This window comes from Vidua macroura, chromosome 1 (assembly GCF_024509145.1).
Source record: "Vidua macroura isolate BioBank_ID:100142 chromosome 1, ASM2450914v1, whole genome shotgun sequence".
NCBI lineage: Eukaryota > Metazoa > Chordata > Aves > Passeriformes > Viduidae > Vidua > Vidua macroura.
In genome coordinates, this window is record NC_071571.1 from 104,751,257 (window position 1) to 104,768,080 (window position 16,824).

Below are 16,824 nucleotides of genomic sequence, written 5' to 3' on the forward strand. Positions count from 1 at the left end.
TCTTTACTTACGTGGAAAAGCAAACTATTTTGAGGATGTTGCCACAGTAGTCAGTGAGCCAATGTGATCTAAGTGCTGCAGAGGTGAGGACTGTGGGCCTGAATCTTAATGCTTTCCTAGGCACACCTAATGTTTCTTCTGTTTATGCACTCATTTGGGCTTGTTCATGTGTTATCCTATTAGTTCCTGCTGTTTGCTTCCAAGGGATCACTGCCTGGACCTATAGGCCCTTTCCTGCATCCAGGTACCCTGCTACTTCTGCTTGCAACTGACTAGGACAACTGTAAACTTGCAGGTACAGTGATGGGGCTGAAACACAGGTACCTTTCCACGGACAAAATCACAGTTAATCTTTGGTTTTCTTTTTATTTCCACTTACCTTTCCCCTTGCTTTTGTGACCTCCTCTCCAGAGGGAAAGCAGCACTTTGCGTTTCTGTGTTCAGGTGAACACCTTCTTCACTAAATATTTCAGGGAAGCTTTAAAAGCTCCAGACTGTCAGCAGAGTTTACTCTCTTGGGGCAGCTGGAGTGCCTGTTTTTCACACACATCTGGTGGGCAGCTTAGCACAGTCAAATCCTGCCCAGTAAATTTGGTGCTATGGGGTGGCTTAGCAGAAGCTCACACAATAACGAGGGTTGCTGGCTTAAACAGGCCTCTCTTAGATTGAGCTGTTCTGCTGGAAATACCTCATATTTTTCCTGGAAAAGCCTAAGAAAAGCTGTGTGGCAATCAAGGCCTGGTCATCCCACACCCCTTTTGTCCTCAGCAGAATACACAGTCTGGTCTGCCCTGTCGCATTCTCCTCTTGGTAATCCTGCTGCAGAAGGAAACATGGTCTGGCATGTACCAGAGGGCTGGTGAAAATGTAGAGGTGACAAAGATACCACAACAAACACCCTGCCCTGAGGGGTGCAGAAAGCCAAGGGATTATTGCAGGAGGCAGCACTGTCCAGTGTGCTGTGAGCTGTGGTGGGCAGTGGGGACAGGCGGGCTCTGCTGATGCACAGCTCCACGGGAGTGGGAGCAGCTGCTTGGCTGGCGGGCAAGATGCTGTCTGTATTGTCAACATGATGCTGTTAACAAGGGAAATTATTTCTTTTATGTGTGGATGGGAGCAAACTCTGGTCCAGGAAAGTGCTTGCATAGCGGTGCCCCTGGCAGCTGGTGGTGTCACTGCCTGCTCCAGAGACTGCAGTGACCCCAGAGCAAACACCTCAGGAGCTGAGCCCAGAAAGTGAGTGTTGTCTAATGTGGGTTTGCTTTGAGCACAGCTGTGATACAGCAGGGCAAAGATTCATTCCATGGTGACTCCTCTCCATGATCCCTCCCAAGTGCAAAGGGAAGGATTTGGTGTTTCAGGGGTTTAGAAAATTAGACCTTATGCACAGTTATGTCATGTCTTCAAACAAAGAATGGAAATGTTTAGAAAGATAACTTGGTGTGTAAAGTTATTAAATGCTACTAAGAAATAGAAACAGAACTGGCAGAGCTGAGGTGTGCTTGTACATGCCTGCATTCTTTTTTTTTTTTTTTTTTTTTTTTTTTTAATTAGAAGCACCTTGTGTATTGACAACATTTAAATGATATTCTGCTTGGGACTTATTTTGAGGAATCATACCAATAGCAAATCACATTAACAGATTTGCCAAGCATGGCAGTATTACAACTTGTCTTAAGGTAAGTGTTGGATCTGTATGTGAGGTCTAGAAATAGTCTGGCATGGTAAAAGGAATGTTGAGTCAAAGAGCTCTGTTTTAACAGTCAACGAAGATAGCTTTTCTCAACTGCTTCTCCCCTCCTAAATAACTGTGTCCCTCATAGTAATTGTTCCAATTCTGTTCTGTGAACTGTGACTATGTAGTTAATGAAAGTTGAAATGGGAGCTAGAGAATGAAGTACAGTTTTGAACACCCATAATAAGGTAGAATTAAATAGTGGGACCAGAAAGTGATATCTCTGCTCATAATGAGTAGCATCCTCCTTCTGTGCTAGCCTCATTGGAGAAAAAGGGGCTACAGAGACTCAAGTTCCATTTAATATTAATTACTCTATCAACAGTCTAGTCTAGGATTAAAAGCAGAATTAAGTTTTAATGGAGTATAAACACTTTAAGGGTTTTCCTTTTTTTTAAAATTTGTTCCTTTCCTGAAAAAAAAGGAAATAAGTGCTTAATGCAAATGTGGGACTGGGTAGCACACAGCATGAGTGAGAGGATGATTTAGGTGAGCAAATGAATTTTCAAATAGAAGGAGAGGAGATGGATGACAAGAGAAGTTAAACAAATAGCACATAATTAATTCTCACAATTTTACCTAATGCTTTGTGACATGGCTGTCACTAACATTGTCAGAAGCTATAAGTGAAATGGGATTAAAAAAATTCCAGGCAGCAGTAATCTCACTTTATTGGAAGAATGTTTTTCTAAGATGCATGTCCCTGGCTGTATGCAGCTCAAACACACATCAAAGAGGAGCTTAAAAAGCTCAAGTTGTTCTGTAGTGACTTTCACCTTAGATCACTCCTCTCATTCCAACTAGCCACATACAACCCATATGATTTTTAAAATTGTATTTTTATGTGACTACCCTCCACGACACTGTCTACAATTATGAAAAGTCTGCTGAAGCATCTATCAGTTTTACGGATTCATTTATAGATACACCATTGGGATTTTTTCCCCTATTTGAAAGCATTTGTTTTCCCTGCTAACACACCTGAGACTGACAGTGTCTACAGAGCAGAGATTAGCTTGTGTTTTTTTATTTAGTATTTCCCCCCAACCTCACTATATTTAGGTAATGCTCAGCTGGGAAGAAGCTGCTCAAATCCAGCAGGTTGAGAGGGGGTGTGAACAGAGCTGAAATGCAGTAAGGAGTAGAAAATAGCAGAGAGCCGAAAGAAAGGATCAGAGCTTGGTAGAGGGCCAGAAAGGAGGAAAGGGAGAAAACTGAGGCTTGAGGTTTTTTTTCCAGAAGAATGGTTAAAGAACTTCAGGAGGGAATAGATCAATGATGGACCTTTCTTTTCTTAGCATTAAGTAGGTGAGACAAGGAGCAGGGAGTGAGGAGGAGTGTAGGGAGCTGGACAGGGATTAGTAGCAGCAAACTCAGAGCAGGGAAAAGGCACTGAAGTTGGTGTTGTAAACCCAACAGCAGGTAGATATTTAGAAGATCTTGTCAATGGAAACAATGCATATGAAGATCCAGTCAGAAATGGACTTTGGATCATCATTACACAGGCTTTACAAGTTTTCTCAGATGGACTTTTACTGAGGATCAACTAGTTCCCGTGACTGCAAATGCAGTTAGACATCTTCACGTTGGACCTGGAGACTCTTTGTTAAATTTTCAAGAAAATAATATGCTATTATCAACCTCAGCTGGTCATGCTGAGTCCCTAGCTTGCTGTGTTGGCTGTGTGTTGTTAGTGATTTACTGGAAAAATATTTTTGTAGAGAAGGTATGGCTCCTTTGGATTAAGCTAAAAGAATTAATAGTATTAGGCTCTGGGCCCAGACTTGCTGGATATCTGAAATGATTGGCTATTTGTCTGATAAATCAAGACTGTCCAATACCTAGACATGCAATGGCCTGGGCTGTTCAGTAGATATGTTTTAGAAAGCAGTGTAAGAATTTGGTATTTGAGTAAATATGAAATGTTATTAGCCTAGGCTTTCATTGCTCTGTTTTGTTTGTAGAAGCCAATAAGTAGACCATGGATTGTGGGATCTGAATTTGAAGTAAGATATAACATTTATAGAAAATGGGTTTTTTGCAGATCCTTCATCATCTAGTGCTAATTATAAGATGGAGCAAACTTAAATGTGTTTGCAAGTGGTGTCAACTAGCTTCATGTGCTAAATGAAAATATGTATCACCAGACACCTTGGATTTGTGATTAGAAAATATCTTGCCCACATCCACACCCGCTGTTGGCTCAAGCACTTGAATCTAGAATTATATTATGGAAAGCAGATTTTTCTAGACACAACTTACATGAGTGAGTTACACAGCTACTAGGAGTGAGTTATTGTGATTTAGTCTAGTGGGAAATAGCTGACTGCGAGTTTTGTTTCTCTTCTTAACCTTGCTAATTGAAATCTCCATGGAAAAACTTGTATTGCAACTCTTAATTATTCTTTCCTAAGTTCTGGCTTAAATTTCTTGTACAAGAGGTCTCCAGTTCACTTGCTTTAAACCTTGCTCAGAAAAGGCTGTCAGAAGTTCTCACAAACTTGCAAAGCAGAACTCTTCATCCAACAGAGATCAGTATCTGGAAGAGGCAGCATAGTTAGGGGTGAAAATTCTGGTGGGTGTGTTGTTTTCAGGATGTTCAGCATCGTCCTTTAACAGATAAATAAATATTCAGTAAACTGCAAATGTTAGCAGGCACATCTGACTGGGATACGGGTGGTCAGCCACTGAAGAGTGTGCAACAAATAAGCAGTTGTATGACAAGATTGTTTCCTCTCTCTGCTTTTCCTTTCAAAGTGTCAGGGACATATGACTGTCACAGCTATTGGCAGTCACACTGATGGCTTGAAAAGGGCAGTTTCTAACTTTTGAGGTCAACATCATCATCTGAAATTCTATATCTGTTCTAATCTTTGTCCTAATGCTTTCCATTTACCAAGTTTGCAATAAGCTGCAGAGTTTTACTGGGGGTTACTCTGAGAAAACTGCACAGGGGTGCCAAAGCCCCAGTGATTGCAGGGAAGGGACAAAAAGAAGACTCAAAATGCTGGACCAGGTCAAGACCATTCAGGGAGCCAGGCTGTGGCCGTTCAAAAATCACTAAAGGAATAATGAAAGGACCCTTTCCATAGACAGCAAGTGGGACAATTCTCAGTAGGAGCCCTTTGAGGATGGAAGAAAGATGCACCAAATGAAACCATCCTCTGATGAGACACTGACAGCACAATCCTGGTTACAGCAGTAAAAAAGATTAAACTGAGACTTTGTCTAGATTCTGGGCCAATTTCAGAGGTCATAGAAAGCAACTGAGCAAATAGCTAAATTGGAAGCCAAAGAGAACTTTTTAGCTTGACTTGCACCAAATTTTCAATAACCATAATCGTTAAACAGAAATCCCTCCTGGTTTAGGAAGGTGGGAAACTTTATATTTCATAAAGATGAAAGGCAAGAATTGTTTGATATTCCATGTTTTTTCAGTGACAAATTAATGCTGAGAGTTGCAAAATGTCTGAATATATTTCTTGGGGAAAATACAGAAGTGTGCAACTTCTAGCTGCTGTGGGATGTTAGAAGGAAGATGTATCCAAATTGCTGGTGACTCTATTCTTAGTCCATGTATTCTTGGTAAAAACTGATTTGCAACTGTCTCCTGGGTATCACTTACCTAAAAACTGAAATTTAAGCTGCAGGAGGATAGAAGTGACTAAAACTTTCCCATATTCTCCTTTCCAAGGGGTATGAAGGGATGGAGGTTGGCACCATATATACTGGGGGGCACTAATCTGCTGGAGCTGCCCCACTCTTGCTGTGTGTGACAACAAAATATGGCTTATTGGTGCAGCAGAGCACCTCATTAATATCTGCCCCAGGTGACTTGATTCCCCCCCGCTCCATCTCTTCCCTTAAGAACTTAGAGAAAATTTTTATTCTGTGGACAACCGTGATGCTTGTTGCTATTGAAGGGAAGACAAATGGGACTTTGCTTTGGTGGGGCTGGGGCGTAAGTAGGTGGACGTGAGGTCAGGTTGGCAACAGTACTGAAAGTCCTGTGATTTATTTTTTTTTTTTTTTTCCTAAAGGTTGTGGTAAGCATTGAGCTTAATAATTGGATGTTTTAAAAAATGTTGGGCAAAAGCATGTTGTAGTTGAACTGTGAAGAGCTGTCAATCCTTGAAGGGTAGGAGATCAGGTTTACCAACACCTGGTCTTAAATTTTGAATAAGAGGGCAGCAGCTTCCCAAAGAGGGAGTCTACCTAGCATGGCAAACTTCTTCCCCACCCCATGTATTTAGTTATTCATGTCAGAGGGCTCTTTTGTGGGATTCTTGGCAAGGACGTTGTCCCAGGAGCTTTTGCATGAGGCTGCTGAGGCTGGAATAGTGGCATAAACTGGCTTGCACTAGACTTCATCTTGCTGTGGAAAGGCCAGTGCTCCAGCAGCAGTATGGCCTAGAGGAGCTACAGAAATTGAGGCAGACATAAATCTGGACATTGAGGCAATATGACGTTCCAGTGTCAAAGATGCTTAAATTAGAAGTGTCCTGTAACATTTGTTGGTTCAAATAAATCAGCTTCTCTTTTATAGTTGTTTTATAACCAGCTTTCTGCTACCATTGACTCAAGTGTTTCCCTCTACCTAGTCAGCCCTTGATGAAATGAAATGTGTGTAAGTTGTGTCCTTTGATAGCTCCATGAGCTTTCCCAAACTCTGCTGTTGCTTGGGGAATGTGCTGAGGGATACATCTGGAAAAGAAAGTGGGCTCTTGGGCTGACTGCTGTCTACGTCTTATGAAAGCAAAACCTAGGCTTGACAGTGGCCCTTCTCCAAAGCAGCAAGAAAAATTCCACAGCTCTAAAGGATAAAAATATCTTTAGGTCCCCAGTAGATCCAGAACAATTGCTTCACAGCATGTTAATCTGTTACATACTCACTCCTCATTTTCCCAAGAGTCTTGAACAGATTTTTTTTTACTGTTTTGAAGAACAGTGTGAGGCAGGTAAATTTTTGTGGGCTTTTATATTTTAAAGTTATGTAAATGTATGCTTTGGGAAGACTTGTATGAAATGTTATTTATATACTTGGGAGACTGTTTGATGAGGTATTATTGTCATTTGCTCTGTGATTCTAGACACTCTGAAAAGGCCTTAATGTCACATGTTAAGCACAAATAGAGATGCAGCAGAAAAGGGGAATGATTCATAAGAATAGCACTGTGCTTTCCTGCTGCTGCTGCTCTGCTCATGATTTGTAGGAAAGCTATAGTGAAAAGCAAACCTGCAGCTTAAAAAGGCTTTACAGGTCTTAAATTACCAAAATCTCTCTGTTGGCTTGGCTGACTGCTTCTGAGCTTTAAGCTGTCCAGTTTCCCTCAGGTGACCTAACTTGTGGTACTTGCATTAGCACAGTACAGTTTGGTCCCTGGAAAAGAAACTTGCAGGCATAGAGCAAGTGTGACTGTTCACAATGCTCAGGACTCCCAAAATTGCAGGAAAGTTGGTGAAATGCCATATGCAGCTTGTGTGAGAAGTAGAATTATGCTGGAGTCTGTCTGCTTAAAAAAAAAAACCCAAACCAACATACCCTTCAGTTAGAGACTACAGCACTAAATCCAGCCTTCAGCCAACTGGTTTTCTTGGCAGGGCAACGTGCCACATGGAAGTTCTGGTGTGTGTCCACACAGTGACACAGATTGGGCAAGCCTTTTCTGTTCCCTGAACATACATGCCTGAAGCAAGCGTAGATCTTTCTGCAGGGTTATGGAGGCTGCAAGCCCCTGTCTGATAGCACAACCCAGAGCTCAGGAGAAAGGAAGAGTTCTATTTTCTGCTGTTTCCAAAGTGTCTGAAACTGTCCACTGCATGGTTTCTGAAAGAGGAAATATATGGTGTTATCTATATGTTCAGGTGTTATGGTCACAAGAGACTATTCAGTTGACTCACTTCTGGTCATTTAGTGTTTGGGGATTTCTTTACATGATGGACTTCCAGAGGTTATTTCCTACATTGGATTGAGGTATCTCTTTAAATATTTAATCTTTAAAGATTCCATTCTCTGCTGATTCTACCACCTACCAGATAAGCTCTTTCAATATCTAATTATTGAAAGCTCACAGCTAAGAAAAGGCATCTCATTTCAAGGTTGAATTTGTAGAATTGTTTTTCTTCTGTTTTTTTTTTTTTTTAATGATTTAGCTCTTCTTTCAGATTATATTTTTCCTGTAAATCCTTGCTGCTAGATTAAAATAACATGACCAAATCTGAAATATATAGGTATAGTTATAACATTTGTATTTAATTTTCAAAATTGTGCTGCTTATTAGAACAGGTTTTAGTAAAAGAACTGGGAGGGAGGGCTTATTAAAGTCTAATTAGTAAGCCTGCTCTCACTGATTAAACCCCAAACTTTTGGATTAACAAATTTTCACCACTTTCTCTTGCTTTAATTGCTCCTTGCACATCTCTATCTACAATGTCTTTATCAGTTCCTAACCAGGTCTTACAATTCCTTGACTTTCACAGCCTGTGTCATATTTTGATTCAAATGTGTATCTCAGGGCTCTTTGGAATGAACTGTTCGGCTGTAAGCCCTTTAAATGTGACATGAATTTCTGCCCTCAGAGGATGCAGAACACCTGTACTGGGTCAGACCAGAGGTTCATCTTGTCTAACAGCCTCTTTCCAGGAATGTCTGAAACAGATGCTTCTGGGAAGACAATTTAAAAAGAAAAAACCAAACCAATCTCCCTCTTGGCTGTTCCCCAAATTACCAATGCAAGTCAGCATAGATGCCAAAGTAGGAAGGCCTTTAGAAAAATAGAATTTGGAAGTAATTTTTGCTTCTAGGTCAGGCATGAGGTTATTTCATGGATGGACACATCCAGAACCACACAATACTATTTAGTCTGAAATAATCTGCATGATGATCAGTTTAAGATTTGTGAAACTGCAATGTGTGAATTGAAGAAGCTCTATAACAAAGTGCATGAAAAATATAGTTTTAAGGTGTGGTAGATAGGGACAGGCGAACAGAAAATCTCGGGATGTGACGGAAAGCAAGACCCTTCCCCCCTCTTCCTGCTATAGGTAATCAATCACCCCTGAAGCATGCAGCCCCTCCTAACCAGTAGTTTTCCACTCCTTACTAACCCTAGCCAGACCCACCGTCCCCTTTTGACGTAGTAAAGCCCCCTTGACTATTTAACCCCACGAGATGAGATAATAAAACGCCATTTGACCATCCACCACATTGGTGTCTGTGCATGTCAGTGGACCGAGTGACCCGGGGGAGGCCGGGTCGCCGTGCTGTATCTTGAAACCAGGTCGCTCGCCTTCTCATCAGAAGGCGACATATGATGCCGAAACCCAGGAAGTGGAAAGGGAAAAGAGAAACCCTCGGGTAGCGGGTATCTCCTGGACGAGAAACAGCGGCCAGAATGGCGGGTCCGATTCTTGGCGGGGGAGACATCCCCGGACCAGCGACGGATATGGAAGCCATCGCGAAGGTCGTGAGTTCAGTTTATAAGCAGTGGGGAATTAAATGCAAGCTCAAGGATTTTTACCTCGCTATTGCAAGACTCTTAGAGCTTGGGGCGATTGAACGTCCCGTGGAAATATTACACCTGGAGGTGTGGGGGAGATGCACGGCCGCGTTAGCCGAGGATACAAAGACCTCAGGCAGCGGCAAAAGTCTTAAGGCGTGGGGAAAGGTCGAACAAGCCCTGCACAAGGCGCTAGAGGAGCAAGAAACATGGAGCGCCGCAAGCGCATGTTTATTAGCTACACCCAAGTTGGGGGTAGGAGCGGCAACGCAAACCGCCCCCGAAAGCGATTTACCCGGGAGCGGGGACCCGGGGGGGCCGAGAGCGTTCCCCCCCCTTTCCGAGCCGGAGCCCAACCCCCCCCGCGGGACCTCCCGAAAAACCCGCAGGACCTCCCGAAAAACTCGCGGACCCCCCATCCGTCCCTTCACCGCGGATCAGCGATTCAGCGCCGGGGGCGCGGCAGCGCGCGCAGTCCTTTTGGGAGGAACTGGCGAAGGAAGCCAGAGACGCGGAGGCGCGGGCGGTGCCGCCGCCATACCCAGCTGAACATGGCGCCGGCGACCAAGGGGATGGGCAGGGTGCGGAGGCTCTCGGCGGGAAGAGCCCAGAGTCCCGGATTCTTGCTAGTGCGCATCCGCGGGGAAAAGAGGAGGAGGGGGGCGGCAGAGAGCGCATGCCCAATCGGGAGCCACGCTCAGCGCTGCTACCATTTAAGGGAGAGACCTCCCCCTGCGGGCGGCAGGGCAAGCCCAGGGGGCGGGAACGGCACCACCCCCGAAGGGAGGGGGAGGGACGGGGCCGGAGCCGCACGAAAAGGCACCGGAGCCCGGAAATGCACTGGCATTCGACTTCCGGCTCTGAGTCCAGCTCTACCAGCTCGGGAGAGCGGACGGATGCCGACTGGGACTCAGAAACTGAAAAAGCTGAGCTAACATGAAACTGAAAAAGCGGAGCGGTTTAAAACATAAACGAATAAAGCCTTAAGCCACATCGAAAGGCAATCACAATGCGAACCAGCCCAGTTTACCGACTGGGCAAGGATAAAGATAGCTTGTGCAGAGTGGACTCCTTCAGCAGCAGTCCAAGTTTTCCCGGTTAGGATCACCGGGCCAGAGGGGAATCAGCAAAGGATATATAATCCGGTAAACCCCAAAGGGCAGCCATGCGCAGTGCTGGACATCAAGGACTGCTTCTTTTCAATACAGCCACAACCCAGTGGACTAACAAGAATTGCGAGTTTTTGTTTACAGGACATGCTCGTGGGTCGTCCCCGTAACGCGTACATCCCGGTTCCAGAAGAAAACGACGAACCACCAAAACGCCGGACAGCACCCAAGAGTCCTACACCTTTGAGACCCAGACAGCAACGGTGGCTTTGTGTGATCTTGCTATTAGGGCTCATCGCCGGGGGGCGAGCCAACCCAGACTATCACCCCCATCAGCCATTCAGGTGGGTCATGCAGCATCCTTCAGGTGACAAGGTGTTCAAAGAAATCACCACAGCAGGCACCCCATCCTTCGTGTTCCATATCGCCGACCTGTTTCCAGGACGACCAAAAATACGACCCCAACACCCACACATCATGTACATGTACCTATCCTACTGGTGTCCAGCCTCCAACCCTGGGAAGAAGTACTGTAACTACCCGGGGTGGGGATATTGCGGTCACTGGGGCTGTGAAACCATTGTCACAGATGCCAGACCATCGGGAGAAGGGTGGGAACCGCAGAAACCCGATAGATGTTTACAGTTCACCTGGGCACCTACCGGCTGTAAAAAGCCCACCATCGCGAAAGGGGTCTATAGCAACCATTATACACAACCCAAATATCGGAAGTGCACAGACTATAACATGACGGTTCTGCAGCCAGAACACCCTAGTTGGGCCACAGGCAGAACGTGGACTGTAGTCCTCAAGGGGCCAAAAGAGTGGGTGAATGTGCGAATTATCAGGCTCCAACCACCGACCAGTAGGACCCAATAAGGTTATTAAGGATGTGCTGAAAGGGAGAAACATAACCCATCCCAAACCACTACCCACAAAGGCCACTGATATTCTGACCAGCCATGCGGATGCCTTCCAAATAGGCCTCTTAGCCGAGTCGGACTCAGACCCAATCTTCCGCATGCTAGAGGCTACCTTTCTATCCTTGAACGAATCCAACCCGAACCTAACCAATTCCTGCTGGCTTTGCTATGATGTCAAACCTCCTTTCTACGAAGGAGTTGCTCTAAACACCCCCTTCAGTTACTCCACAGCCGAAGCCCCTCACCAGTGCAGATGGGACACTCCCTGTAGGGGAATCACCCTGAGTCAGGTCACAGGCCAGGGCAAATGCTTTGGCAATGCAGCCTTGGCAAAGCAGAAAGGCAACTTCTGCACCGAAGTCGTCAGGCCCAACAGAAAGATCAACAAGTGGGCAGTCCCATCCGCATCTGGGATGTGGGTTTGTCAGAGATCTGGGGTGAGTCCTTGCGTGTTCCTTGCCAAGTTCAATGACGCTATCGACTTCTGTGTCCAAGTTCTGATTGTTCCTAGGGTCCTGTACCACTCAGACGAAGAGGTATACCACCTCTTTGAGGAGCCCGGCCGACTTCACAAAAGAGAAATAATAACAGGAGTGACTATCGCAATGCTGCTCGGCCTGGGAGCAGCTGGCACAGCCACAGGTGTCTCGGCCCTCGCGACCCGACACCAAGGGCTTGCTCAGCTGCAAATGACCATCGATGAGGACCTGCAGAGGATTGAGAAATCCATCTCCTTTCTAGAGAAATCAGTTTCCTCGCTTTCGGAAGTGGTCTTACAGAACAGGCGAGGACTGGACCTCTTGTTCATGCAGCAAGGAGGTCTGTGTGCCGCCTTGAAGGAGAAATGCTGCTTCTACGCGGACCACACAGGAGTCGTTAAAGACTCCATGGCAGAACTCCGAGATAGACTGGCTCAAAGAAAGAAAGACAGGGAAACCCAACAGAGCTGGTTCGAGTCCTGGTTCAATCAATCGCCATGGCTCACCAATCTAATTTCCACCTTAATAGGTCCGCTAGCGATACTGCTTTTAACGTTCACATTCGGACCATGCCTGCTAAACAAGCTGGTCTCATTTGTTCAAGCTCACCTAGAACGGGCCAACATCCTGTTTATAGGCCGGCAACAAATGCTGTGAGCCAAAAACCGAGGACACTGCCAGTCGCAAAGGTCCTCTAAACTTCCCTTGCGAAGATTACTCAGGTTTACCAAAAACCCCTTTTCCCTTATCATATTATAACTTTGTGCCTCACCTTAGTGCCTATGTTTATAACTACCTCATTCATTAGTAAAAAAGGGGGGGGAGATGTGGTAGATAGGGACAGGCGAACGGAAAATCTCGGGATGTGACGGAAAGCAAGACCCTTCCCCCCTCTTCCTGCTATAGGTAATTAATCACCCCTGAAGCATGCAGCCCCTCCTAACCAGTAGTTTTCCACTCCTTACTAACCCTAGCCAGACCCACCGTCCCCTTTTGACGTAGTAAAGCCCCCTTGACTATTTAACCCCATGAGATGAGATAATAAACGCCATTTGACCATCCACCATATTGGTGTCTGTGCATGTCTGTGGACCGAGTGACCTGGGGGAGGCCGGGTCGCCGTGCTGTATCTTGAAACCAGGTCGCCCGCCTTCTCATCAGAAGGCGACATAAGGTTTTTTCTTTTACAGCCCAAATAAGGCTAAAATAAGCACCTAAACAAATTCTCTTTGCATTTAAAGGAGCAAAATACAAGGGGAAAATAGAGTACTTAGCAGTGGTAGAAGGTAAGAGAAGAAATGGAGGAGTAAAATTCAATGTTTGAGTCTTACACTTGCATGCTTTATTGACTTAATTTAATTTCTAAATGGAGGAAGATGATGATGCAATCAAGCGAAAAAAAAAAAAAAATTCCTGGCTACTGATTCTATGTATAACTCTAGTTGCAGACATTTTTAGATATTATCGCCATTTTGCTTTGAGCCTACCAATATAAAATACAAATTATTTCTCCAGCACATATCTCTGTGCAACCCCTTTCCTATATTTAGGATAACTAAGTTTCTCTCTTTGTAACATGAACTGGACTTGCCACTCCACAGTATGGAGAAGGTATAAAAGAGATATGATTTTGTGGGAGAAAAAGACATGCAGTTTTTTTCAAGCCTCCTGCCACTACTGAAGACCTGTGCATATATACTTATGCTTGTATCCCAGGGCAATTTGGTTTCAAATAGGTCTACCACAGACAGGCAGGTGGCAGGACTATTGGAAAACGGGAAGGAGTAAGCTGTGAAAAGGGGGGAGGGGAAATAAAATGCAAATTGTCTGCACTCTCTGCTCCAGAGAACTGAGTGGACACAGACAAAACTACAACATGAATAATGACTAAGCACAAAATTATTTGCAGTGCCCAGAATAAAGTCTGGAATCATCAGAGTCTTAAAATCACTTTTATTCTTTTTGTCGATTATGTAGGTCTGAGCCAGAAACCCAAACTTTGTTCCTTACAGCCAGAGCTTTACTTGAAAGTATTTGCTTTTCTCTACTCTGATGATGGAGGGCAAAAAAGTCATGTAGCTGAGAGCCAGATGCCAACACTAGCAGGGGTCTGAAATGAGAATAGGAACAGCTTTTGCTGAGCAGAAGCCATAGTGCCATACTGCAGCAGAACATAGTTTAGTGCTTCAGGAAACCCATATTTATAGAAACCATCAGCACACAGCTATGGTCACACGTCTGAAGGTTGCCTTTCACCCCCTTGTAAATATTTTTCAAACAAGACAGAAGGGTGGGAGATAGGAGAAAGCTCAGATAATGTTTAAATTTCTACAGCACTAGAATTTCAGTACCTGCTGCAGAGCAGCTAGCCTTTACCTCCTAATCTGAAATACCAAAACTCACTCCTCTGAAGCTGTTGCCAGTTTTCACGCCCCCTTCCCACCCCCACTACCGTCAGCATTTGCTATGCCATTTTGCTTCATTGCTCACTTGCTAAATATAAGTATGAGATTTTTCTTTCTTCTGAGAGTTCTGCTGTGCCATAAGGACTGAATTTTGACAGCTTCTCCACCTCAAACCACTGAAAGCTGCGGGTTGTCTACAGAGGGGCATAAGTCCATCTTGGGTAAATTCTTGTCTCCTGCACCCAAGAAAGCTCTTCAATCTGCCTATTTGTGGTGTCACCTGGCAGCGATGACCCCCCAAATCCAAACAGATCCAATCTTCTTCAGCTGCTGAGGAAAGCTTATAATCCAGGCTTGGGTATTGTCCATTATTAGCTAGTTTGCTTTTGAGGCAGACCTAAAGTCCACTTAGTCTCTCAGTTTTGCTGGATAAACCAGTAGCTTCATGTTCATCTCTTACCCAACACTGGAGCAGTCAGTGTTGTTGCTCCTTCTGTCCACCTCCTCTCTGGGGGGCAGGAGATCTGGACCTGAGACCCTTCTGTTCCAAGATCAACAGCTTTCAGCTTCGAGGTATTGCCCCAGTTACTAGGCTAGAGACCTACTTGTGCACCCCAAAAGAAGATGAGATACCAGCTGGAGAAAATGTCCCCTGAGTACGCAGTGGGACTATGACAAGGAGGTGGATGGAGTTGCTGTGAAGGTGACAGGGTGGAGTACTGTTGCCTTTCAAGGTCAGTTTGTTTCATGGACACATATGAAAAAGGACTTCATGGAGAGCAGGGACTTCAGCAGATCTCTGGCTCAGCCTTCTGCTCCAAGCAAAGTGATCAGATTACAATGGGATTTCTGGTCTTGAAAACCACAAGACAGATCCTGCATTGCCTCCCTTGCCAATCTGAATCAGTACATGGCTGTTTTCAGAGTGCAAAGCCTCTCTTTGAATCCAGTCTGTGCCTCTCATTTCTCCCTATACCCAGTGTCTTCCCACTGTGCACTACTGTGGTGAGAATGCCTCCATTTACTGGGTAACCTCAAAAGTACTGAGGATCACCTGTTAAATGCCCCTGGAGCTGTCTTGTCTTCAGGTTGAACATGCCTTGGTTCTTCAGTCTCTCCTCAGAGGGCAGGTGCTCAAACCCTGACCAACCTAGTGGTCCTTTGCTGGACTCACGTATTGGGGGAGCCAACATCTGTGCACAGTATTCCAAACGCAATATAAAAAAATATAAAAATCTGAAAGGGGACATCCCCTCTCTTGATCTACTGACTGTGCTTCTGATACCAGCACCTTCTGTGCTGCCAGGACATGTTGCTGGCTCACTTTCAGCTGCTTGTCCTTCATGGCCCCTGAGGCCTTTCAGAAGATGAACTCCACAGGCAGTGGAGTGGACTTGCTGAAGGACTCTGGAGTGCTATTCAAAAGCCCTTATGTCTTCATTGCCCACATAGAGAATTGACTGACTTTTTCTCTGAATAAATCTTTATAAATCTGGCCATGTTTACCCTACCAGTCTTTGTTCAAGAACAGCACTGGGTCATTTGGAGATGTTAATTCAGTGAAATATGTGTTGCCTGGATGGCTGTTAACTATGCAGCTCCTTGTTAGCATTTTCAGAAGCACCTGAAGATTTAATGGGAAAGAAAACATTTATTCTGAATTACATTATTTTGTAGTACAAACAGAATTTATGCAGGTATTCCATAAATAGGTGCAAGGGATTACATCAGAACATGCATGCATATAAAGATTTGCTTGGTTACCACTGCTCCTGATGGTAGCAGCTGCTGGCGTGGCATCAGACTGCTTATGCACAGGAATGGGTGTAACCATGCACATTCCTGCTCTCACCCCTGTCCATGGCTTGTACCCAGCAATAAATTATTGGGGCAGCACCATTCCTCTTGTATCTGACTGCAGCTCATGTTCTCTTTTTTTCTGTTCTCCATTGCCTTTCAATGTCATCTCCTTTCTTTTCTTATTTCTCTACCCCTTTTTTAGCTGTTTCTAGATGTGCCTTTTTCTTAGGATGAGCTGCATCTCTCAGATGCATAGTCCCATACTGTAGAGAGACAGATCATCTTCTCAATCTCTACTTGCAATTCTGAAGTGCTGAGATTGGAGGTTATTGCCAAGTTGTCTGGACAGATCAGCAGTGAGGGCTTATCCAAAGGTCACTGTTGGAAACTCAGGGTATTTTTGGAGAGTGGATCAAAAGTAGGCTGCAAAATAGTTGTTTGCCAGCAAATGCAGAAGCCTGGTCCTGTAGCTCTGAGAATGACCTTACTGGCCTCAGTGGGACTGTTGTGTGACAGGGATTGCAGGATCAGATCCTCCAGTATGTTTGATAAATGATGCATGTCAATGGGGAAATTGATTTGTTTAGCCATTCATGAATGCATGCATTTCAAAAAAGCAAAATTTTGCTTACAGCTTCCAAAGTACAAGAGCAAATTTCCTGTCTACTTCTAAAAATGTAACATTGTTCTTAATGTCAAGATGACAATCTGAAACGACTCATATAATAGGATCTAATTTACAGTGCGGAATCATTATCTTCCATCATCACAGTTAGCTACAAATAATGAAGTAAAGCTGTATGGCACTGAAACAGAGGGAAATGTTCACATTAACACAAATGTAAATTGGTGAGACCACATTCACAGTCAGTGG